The sequence below is a fragment of the Lactuca virosa genome, chromosome 2 (genome assembly GCF_052849685.1).
Source record: "Lactuca virosa cultivar CGN04683 chromosome 2, Lactuca_virosa_CGN04683_v6, whole genome shotgun sequence".
NCBI classification, from domain to species: domain Eukaryota; kingdom Viridiplantae; phylum Streptophyta; class Magnoliopsida; order Asterales; family Asteraceae; genus Lactuca; species Lactuca virosa.
In genome coordinates, this window is record NC_136427.1 from 126,054,553 (window position 1) to 126,065,380 (window position 10,828).

The window sequence follows — 10,828 nt, forward strand, 5'->3', positions numbered from 1 at the left end:
CTCTGATTGGCAGAATACCCACTCGTAGACCTGGGCAACTTTGCTCTAATGTCCATGATATGATTCATACCTGGTCCATCTATTATTACCTCGTGTATACAAGTCGTATATAATTAGGATTAGTAAGACGGTCGGATGTGCGACTCTGCCCCAGGTCCACAACCAGACAAGGAACAGGAGATAGGGCGGAAACACACATACTAAATCTACATAATCATAATTATATACCACCCTCGTGTATACACTTAATAGTGATAGGTGGGCTGTATTCGTCCTTATCCCTTGTGCTTGAACTTGATCTGCTGAACGAGTGATATTTCGGGAAGGTTTATTGAGTATACGGTGTTAAGGTTTCGGAGGGTAAGGTACTCCTCGCATGAGTACTTCGGGGTTTAGGCCGAGTTGTTGTTACGAAATGAAGAGGGTTTAGTTGTTTTGACGGTCAAGGCGATGGAAACATATGAACTTAGTATGGTGAGAACCATGCCAATTTATGACGAATGATGACAACGGACTCTTTACATAAACAAAATGTTAGGCCGATTTGAAAGAAACGATTGTTATTCGATGGTGTATCCCGTGTGTGTTCGACAATGTACTCTATGTAAATGTTCTAGTGCTTTCTGTTTTCTTCTTGATATTACCACTGCCACAAATCGTACCGCGATGAGCGAGTACTAATAGTGCAAGTGTTTTGATAACTAGTGTCGGTACTTTATGTTTCGATCCTCCTCGGTACCACTATGATCGCCTCGCATATACAAATTATGTATAATTAAGATGAATAAGACGGTCGACTGGGTGACTTTGCCCTAAATCCACAACCAGACAAGGAACATGAATTATGGTGGAATCACTCACTCTAAGTCTGTAAAATATTAGCTATACACAACCCTGGTGTACATACTAAGCCATCATAGCTTCCATGAACGGATCTTTAGTTCTCTTATGAATGCTGTGACTTGTTCATACGTGTGAGTTATTATAATTAATTTTAAATGTTTTCCCCAAGTTTTAATCTCATATAAATATAAATTAAAATTTTAAAGTAATTTTATTTAGGAGACGTACCAAAAATTTCAAAAGCGGGGGTTCCTCGTTGTTCCTTTATGTCTTGTCGTTAGATTCCTCCTTCTCCTCCGTCACCTCCCTCTGTTGGGCGGTATGTCTTGGCATGTCCCATTTCACCACATGCATGGCATACCTGAATTATACCCGCATCGGTGGTTGAAGTGATGTGTTGTGTCGGAGTTCTGCAGAAGCGAACTCCTTCGTCATTTTTCTCTGTTGGACATTCCGTCCTGAAGTGTCCAGATTCGCCGTACTTGAAACAAACCTGTTTTACTTGGGAGATTGGTTGTACCGACGCCCTGTAGAAACGGGCAGTGGGCCCCTTCATGCTACAATTGGTACATTGCATCTCTCGGCAAGCTCCGTTATGGTGGTAGGTGCAATTGTCGCATTTTGGGATATTTCCAACATATCGTTTGACGGAGGTTGTGGTGGCAGATGAGTGCCATATGTTGTGACTGTTGTTGTGACCGCAGGGATAGTCACGGGCTGTCATCTCTTGTTAGAACCTTGAGCCGACTTTTTCCCCTTTTTATCCCAGAACTTTCGTTTGTTGTTCTTAGGTTTGTGGTCTGGGGTGTCCTTGTCAACCGACACTCGCTGGTTCCCTTGATTGTTATTGCAATTAGTATAACCGGCACCGTTTCCGCTTCTGCTGGTGTTATTAGCATTTAAATGTGCCATGACACCTGTCACAGCAGCTGTGACCGTAGCCTGAAAAGTAGCAGGGTCTATCTGCAGAATTGGTGCCTCGCCTGTTGGTTGGTTTCCTCTTTGTGAAGACATGATTCTGTTGCATGGCAAAGAATGGTCTCGTGAGAAATGATGGTCATCACTAGATGTATCCCATCAACTTAAATGTATTAAACAATTTCACACTTTGCTGGACTACTCTCAATGTTTATGTCAACATTTCTGAGATATGTCCATGATACTAAGTAGAAGTGGGTATTGTACGAGTGATATTTGAACTAAGTTATCATTGTTTCCTAGTGTATCTGGTTCTGACTTTCATAGGTTTCTGGAAAATGATTCATAAAGAGAGTCTATACTAAAATAAACTTTATGAATCAGAAGTGACTGTCCTCGAATGACTATCTGTGAATTGAATAACTATTACTAGTTGCACGAAAAAGAAATAATCTTAACACATAATGTGAGCAGTGTATTCACTAGCTCACTAAGGCATTCAAGGTTATTGTTTATTAGTGTGACGCATATGACGTTTTAGTTTCTTCGGCTGATCCTTTTCTGAAAACTTCTGATGAACATGCTCTTGTTCCTCCTTGACTCTTCTGTTGACCTCTATGAGGAAGTGGCTACATCTATTTGGGTTTGTCGTGCGAGAATGGAAGTGCCTAAAGAATTCATGAGTTTAAGTGTAACATTATAAGGTGATCCTTTCTGAGTCCTCCTATAATTGCGCAATGTATACAAGTTGTATATAATTTTAGATTAAATAGACCTTCGAATAAGTGATCCTACTCCAAAACCACAACCAAACAAGGAACAGGTAGTGAAGAAAAGATCACAAATTCTAAGTCTATAAAATCTCAATTATATAATAACCTCGGAAGTATACACTCCAGAATCATAGACCTACCAGAAGGGTCTTTTAAATTCTCACATAAATTGTTTATAGTGCCTAAAATACTCCTATAGTATTTTAATGTATTGAACGTGGTATGTTTTAAACTTGTTGTTGTCTTATAGTATCATAAAATACTCCCATTGTATTCTAACTTCATGTTCTGATATAGAAATCCCTTGAATAGAGTTAGGTAAGTTTTAAGACTGTTGGAACACCGCATCACTCCCAAACACTTGTTGGTCACATCTCAAATGAATATAGTTGATTAGGCTATATTGATTCCAGATATGATTACATAACTGTCCAGGTTTGACCGCAGTGTTCAACCCTTAAATACTTTTGTTCTGTTCTTCTTGTGATACTTGTTCTAGTATGTATATATGTATAAGGAAGTATGTACACTTTTGTAAGGTATTTTTATATTTTTAAAATATATTATTATCTAGAGCACTTCGGCCCCATTGCATTTATAGTTGTATATCTTTTATAGGTTGATATACTTAGTTCACTATAAATAATACTCTGATACCAATCTGTCACACCCCCAAACCGGAACGACGGAAACGTTCGGGGGCGGAGGACGTCATGTTTAGTATCACAAGACATGTTTTATAGTAATCAAAGTAACAAACAACCATTGTATTAACTTTAAAGTGTTTACAAAGTAGTGATTCACAAAAGATTAAATCCAAAAGTAAATAACAAAACAAGACATGAAGTTACTATGCTCCATCTTCTGAATCCCAGCACGCGTACCTGTCTACTAGTTACCTGAGAATACAAGTTATTTTGAAAGAGTAGATCAGCATTTAAGTTGGTGAGTTCATAAGTATTTTAGTGATGTATTAGTAAGTTGAAAGTTCTTTTAGAAAAGTTCGCTTGTTCCTTCAGAAGATCCTATATCTTCTGATACGATGAAAGATAAGTAAAAATGACTCTACAATCCTTTCTATGAATGCTAAATGGATACAAATTATATAGAATCCAGATCAAACAAACAATCGATTGTGTGAATCTGCCCTAAGCCCACAACCACACAAGGAACATGGAATGAGGCGGAAGTCACACATCCCATTGTTTGTTAGATTTTTATTGTATATAACCCTAGTGCATTCATTTGGTGCTCACGGAGTCAACTGTAATAGTTCCTTTATATTTGAAGAAAACATTCTTTAAGAAAAACCCTTATTTCCTTTAGTAAATAAGGTAACCACAATAGTTCCTTCTATAATCACTTAATTTATACAAGCTATATATAATCTAATATCGAATGGATAGTTAATTGTGTGAATCCGCCCTAAGCCCACAACCAAACAAGGAACAGGAAGTAAAGCGGAAATCACACATCCATCTATCTATCGGATATTAATTATATATAACCCTGATGTATAAATTAAGGTTTTATAGAGTTAACCCCTTAAGGTACTTTAAGTTGTACTGGTTTAATAAAATGGATTAAACCTTTCACTGATAAGTTTCTAGTTTAGTTTACTCAATGTTTTATCTGAAAGTATGTTCTTGTACTAGAAAACGGTGTATTGAATTTGCATACTATGACCTGACCCATACCTGGTACTCCTTATGATTACTTGGTGTATACGGAATATATATATATATATAGTTAAGATCGAATAGATAGTAGACTGGGTGCATCTGCTCTAAGCCCACAACCAAACAAGGAACATGAAATGGAGTGGAAGGCACACATCCTACTATCTGCTGGACTCGATTAATATATATCCCTGATGTATCCACCAAGGAATCATAAAGTTAGCATTATAGGCCCTCTTCTAACTGAATGTTCATGTTACGAGTAAGTTATGTGGCGTTATTCTAATATTTGGACAACTACTAGAAGTAATGAAATCCTGTACTATTAACGCCTCAGTCGATACTGTTGTGAGTTTTGTATATATTTATGTGTTTTATTTATATTTGTCCGGTACTTTGTAGATGTACGCTTTATAAATAACTCCGGTATGATATATTGTTACCTCGTGTTTGCTAACCCTGGTACGTTGTATTTGCACCTTTGTTAGTGCCAACCCGGTATGATGTGTTATTACCTCGTGTTTGCTAACCTTGGTACGTGGTATTCGTACTTTGGTTAGTACAAACCCGGTATGATGTGTTATTACCTCGTATTTGCTAACCCTGGTACGTTGTATTTGTATATTTTTTAGTGCAAACCCGGTATGACGTGTTATTAGCTCGTGTTTGCTAACCATGATACGTGGTATTCGTACCTTTGTTAGTGCAAACCCGGTATGATGTGTTATTACCTCGTGTTTGCTAACCTTGGTACGTGGTATTCGTACTTTGGTTAGTGCAAACCCAGTATGATGTGTTATTACCTCGTGTTTGCTAACCCTGGTACGTTGTATTTGTACCTTTGTTAGTGCAAACCGGGTATGATGTGTTATTACCTCGTGTTTGCTAACCCTGGTACGTGGTATTCGTACCTTTGTTAGTGCAAACCCGGTATGATGTGTTATTACCTCGTGTTTGCTAACCCTGGTACGTTGTATTTGTACCTTTGTTAGTGCAATCCCAATATGATATGTTATTACCTCGTGTTATAAAAAATGAGTTAAAGATACAATCTCTTCCTAGGATACTAGGAATATATAGTATAAGTGTGGAATTCATGATTTGTTCTTCTGTTATAGTTATAGTATGTTCCTCTCTGTACTAGTTATAGTATGCTCCTCCATGTTCTAGTTATAGTATACTCCTCCCTGTACTAGTTATAGTATGCTCCTCTCTGTACTAGTTATAGTATGCTCTTCCCTGTACTAGCTATAGTATGAATTCTCTGTACTAGTTATAGTATGCTCCTCCCTGTACTAGCTATAGTATGAACTGAACCCCTAAACTATACTTATTATAGTTTACTAATATGTTTGTTTGAATTGTTACTACCTTGAAATAAATACTCATTTATCTACTAAGTTAGGATTGTACTTTAAAAACGGAGTTTTATAAACCACAAAGTAACATAACTTTAAAAGAGTTTTTGCAATGATTTGATCACTTACAAACACATAAGCAATCGTTAAAAATGACGTTTATCACGAAACATTTACACAATTATCAATGTGTTCAACTTGTATTTCCCCCTTAAAAGCATTTAAAACATTTAAAAGATTGATTATAGGGGTATGAACTCACCTTATGTGGGTGATTCAATTGTAGATTAGCGTATGGATGAGAAATTCCACGAATGAATTCCCGAGACACAAACGAGTCCTAAATGACATATAATGACATATATAGGCATCTAATTAGTGTTTTACACAACTAACATGCAAGTAAACAACCTTAGGGACTAGGAAACACATGAACTAAGTGTTACAATCACATGTGATTTACTGAAGAGGGTTTATGGACATGCAAGGGAGTGTACGGCCAAGGGGTGTATGGCCATGGGGTGTACGGCCGTACACTCATGGGAAAAACATGCTAAAAGGGGTGTTTGATCCATGGGGAAGCTAGTGTGACAATTTCACAACAAGTGGATGAACCAAGCTTTCATTTTGGAAGGACTTGAGGTGTGTACGGCCACACCAAGTGTGTACGGTCGTACACACTCCAAATTGGATGCATTTTTGGGTCTTAATTCAAAGGGATTCAAGGGTTCAAGAGTTCTAATGAATAGCAAGTAGTTAGCAACTGTTTAAGGCTTTAGATTATGATTCTAACAAGGGTGTACGACCGTAGATAGAGTGTACGACCATACACTCTTGATGTTCTTGAGTTTGATGATGTTTCAAGGCTTTGAATCATGGATCTTTACTAGATAATGCAAGGTATCAACTAATCAATGGAAGGAATACTTATGTTTTTGAAGAAAAAGGTGAAAAGCTTGATGATAGTTGAGAGAGAATTGACTTTCTTGACTTGGAAGATGAAGAAATGAATGAAAAATGAAGGGATGGTTTATATATGGGCATGGGTTCACGGCCAGCTTGTGTGTATGGCCGTACACCCATGTGTGCGGCCGTACACTCCTCTTGGTGGAGTGTTTGGCTCGAGTGCAACATGCAGAACCCAAGTTAACTCATCCCTAAACTCAAAACTTGAATGTACTAGGCTTAGAACACTCAAACAGACTCGAAACAATGCTAGCAGAAATGAGTGTGACTCTCGATTGATTGGCTGGACTTACAAGACAAAAAATTTTGGGTTGTCACATACACCACCTACACATTCATACAAGGTTAACCCTTACGCCACCTTCCAAAACTAGGAGTTTGACCAAAAGTCAACTCAAGTTTTAAAAGTCAATGGTCAAAGTCAACTGTCAAAGCCAACTTCAACCGACTGACTCATCATTGCCAACCATCACCAGGACATGGCCCAGAGCACCTGAGAGTTCGGTTTTTGCTGAACCATCTTCGCTTGGGAGCGAAGGACTGGTGGAAGTTCGTGACTACTAGCTTTACTCCTGCAGAACGTGTTGCAGTGACGTGGGAGAGGTTTACACGATTGTTCCGAGATGAGTATGTTCCCCAGGTGGAGAGGGACCGGTTAGCCCATGATTTTCTGTCTTTTAAGTAGAAGATGTCACAACTAGAATTTTTAGCTAGGAAATTCTATCTATGTATGATCAACTCTTGATGTATCTTGTAACTCTAAGATTGATGTTATACATGTTATTCATTTCAAAAACAACTATTCGAATCAAAACTCACTCGTAAAGCCCTAAACCTAATTCAATGCACTATGCTCACTCGAGTTTGGGCTTGTAACCCTAATTTCCCGGTTCAAACTCTTATTGGGCCAGGATCCTCTTATTGGGCCTAATGGGCCAATATACCCACAACTTGATCCTTTTGGGCTACGAAAGCTCATTTGGGCCCTAATTGGACCCACATTCACTAAGTAATGGATTTTGGGCCATAAGACTCATCATGGGCCTTATTGGGCCGAAAACCACCCATTTGTTTTCAATGGACCGAAAACCCATTGATTTTACCTATTTTGGGCCGAGAGCCCCTAATGGGCCTTCATGGGCCGAAAAACCTCTATTGGGCCAATGTGTTTTAGGTTGCATTTTAAACTCAAGCCCAATACACTCTCTCCTTTCATCCTCTCTCCATTCTCGGGTTTAAAAACAAAAAAAAGAGAAAAGATGGATATTTATGGGGTGACACCTCATTATTATTTATTGGTAATCCATGCACTACAACCACCATGCAACTAGACATTCTCATACTTTTATGCAGCATCTTTTCTCACCTCTCTCTTCTCTCTACTTATTCTCGGCTCTCTCCACTCTCCACTCTCCAAATTCAAACTTCATCTCATTCCTAAAACTTCCTCTCTAGACTCTTCAAGAATTCCTCAATTCCTTTATCAAGAAAACCGTGAGGTGGGGTGGGTTTTTCAACAAGTTCTCACCAAAGTTTATCATACTAGGTAAGCTACTTCACATTTAAATTGAATAAATCCATCTTATGCTAAGATCTTCCTTCAAAACATCACCAATCTCATGTCTATGCTCCTAGAAACATCTTGTTTTCGAAGATCTTCTCAAAGGAGCTTACTAGGCCGAAAACTCCTTCAAACTTCTCACCAAAACCGATCCATCACCCAATGTGAGTTCATACCCCCTTATTTTCGGTTTTTACTATGTTTTGGGGGAGGATACAAATCGTTTTTGTGTTAGATCTATGTATTTATGCATGTATATGTGTGTTTTCATGTTATATGTTGTGATTATGCTATGAAAACTTGTTAAAACTTCATAAAAACTCGAGATCTACTAAAGGTTGGTGATGTTTGTAAACTAAATCATCATATCCAACTTACTATGAAGTTGAAAGGATTAAACATGTTAAGGAACACTAGAAAAGTTAACAAAACCGTATAAGGGGCCATATTTGACAAATAAGCAAAAAGTAAAGCCTTTTTGACAACTCACGATTTTGAGAGGACCAAAAGAGTCATTTTTAGATAAAAATGGATCTTTTTAGATATCCACAGTTTTAAAGGGGCCAAAAATGTAAATTTTCACAAAATGGGTTTCTATTTGGGCCTTCACGGTTTTAATGGGCTAAACTTGTCAATTTTCACTAAAATGGGTCTTATTTAGAAACTCACGGTTTCATGGGCCTAAAAAGGTAATTATTGACTTTTTATGGATTAAATTGTCATTTTAAGGAAACATGGGCCAAAAATGTAAATTTTCGGCCAAATGGGCTGAAAATGTCTTTTCTATTAAAAATTGGGCCGAAAGTGTTATTTCTATCAAAAGTGGGTTGAAAATGTCATTTTATACAAAATGAGCCCTTAAAAGTAAACTTTCGGTCTCAATGGGCCTAAAGTGTCATTTTTACCAAAAATGTGCTTTAATTGTAAATTTTCGGCTTAATGGGCCAAGAATGTCATTTTTACAAAAAGTGGGCCTTTTAGGTCATTTTGGTAAATAGTTGAGCTAAAACAAGGAAACATTTCATGCTTATTGGGCCTCATTCATTCTTGTACATACACATTGGGCCTTGTAACCTAAATACATACACGGAAACATTATTTAAAACATTAAATAGTGTGTTACAATATTCGCGTAAATATAGTTAAGGTTCTTGTGAGACGTTCTTTCATTAGTACTTACCTAGTGTACAACCTTCAGTCCGTAGTTATAACCATAGTCTCCTGGAGGTAGAGCGAGAGTTTGTGTATTGATCTATACGGGGTTGACAGTCCCGCACCTGAGCTGTTCGCTACAGCTAGACTAGGCCAGTCTAGGGTAACAAACGTCTTACCTTAAACAAGCGACGCCTGAAAAACGTCATGACAGGCAGATCAGTCATATCAAGCATTGTTATAACGACTCACATAGAGATTAACTCCACTGTAAATTTACGGAATACATATACATTTCTGCAGTTACAAAACTATACAAATATCAGTTTACGGTCTTAGGGTTTTAAGACTATAACACTTTTAGAAGCAGAAAATATCGGATTTTCTGGGAAAATACATTTTACATTACATATTACTTACAACAGAAAACATGGGATTTTTTTTGGAATACTCTCTTTATACATTTTCAAAGCAGAAACACACATACTCTAATACAAGATTTGATACAAAACTTTCAAACCATTTTATAGAAAATATCGGATTTTATGGTGTTTACAAAGTGATACAAAACTTTTCATACAAACATACTTATGAACTCACCAACATTATATATGTTGACCGTTTTCAAAATAACTTATATTCTCAGGAAACCGTTAAGCGGGTTGGTCATCAAGAACACATGGATTTTGTTGTATTTTTGTTATCATCATACACTTATTATTTTGGCATGTAATTTGTATTCCAACACACTTATGTAAGCAATGATGGTTGTATTATTGTATGTGTGATGATGATGTTGTCTTGATTCAATTATTTACACTGTGATGATATTACAAGATGAAGTCACCCAACCCCCGGACGTTACCGTTGTTCTGGTTCGGGGGTGTGACAGAAGACAAAAACTGTGACAGAGATTTCGAGGATGTTTCATGAGTGGGCACTGTTTGTCCCTGAGGACATGTCTACTGAGCAGGTACGTGTGAGCCAGTATTTGAGCATATTGAGGAGGGACATACGGGAGTTCGTGGCGAACTCGTCATACCAGACATTGCCTGAGCTTCAGACCAATACCAGGAGGAGGGAGACTGACCTAGAGCTACATGCTAGAGAGGAGGGAGAGTCTCAGGGGTGGGACCGGAGACCAGTGCAGTCGCAGCTGGTGACGAAGCGGGCTAAGCCCGCTGATACGAGAGTTAGGGGCCAAAAGGGCACTTAAGGGATCATGCCGGGCAAGGATTTGCTACAAATGTGGCAAGGAGGGACATATGGCGAAGGATTGTCCTAAGGGATTTGCAGTTTGCTTTCACTGCAACCAGACTGGCCATCGGAAGGCCAAGTGCCCTCAGCTCACTCAGGGATAAGCTCAGGGTTCCACTCCTGCTGCTTTACGTGCTACTGATAGTCGGACGGTGAAGGCCGATACCCCGAGAGCTCATGGGAGAGCTTTTCAGCTTATAGCAGAGGAGCTCCGCGCAACACCTGATGTTGTGGCTGGTACGTTCTTTCCTTATTCCTGTTATTCTGAGATTTGTTTATGCTTATATTGTGTTGTATATAGGTACTTTTCTTGTGAGTTCT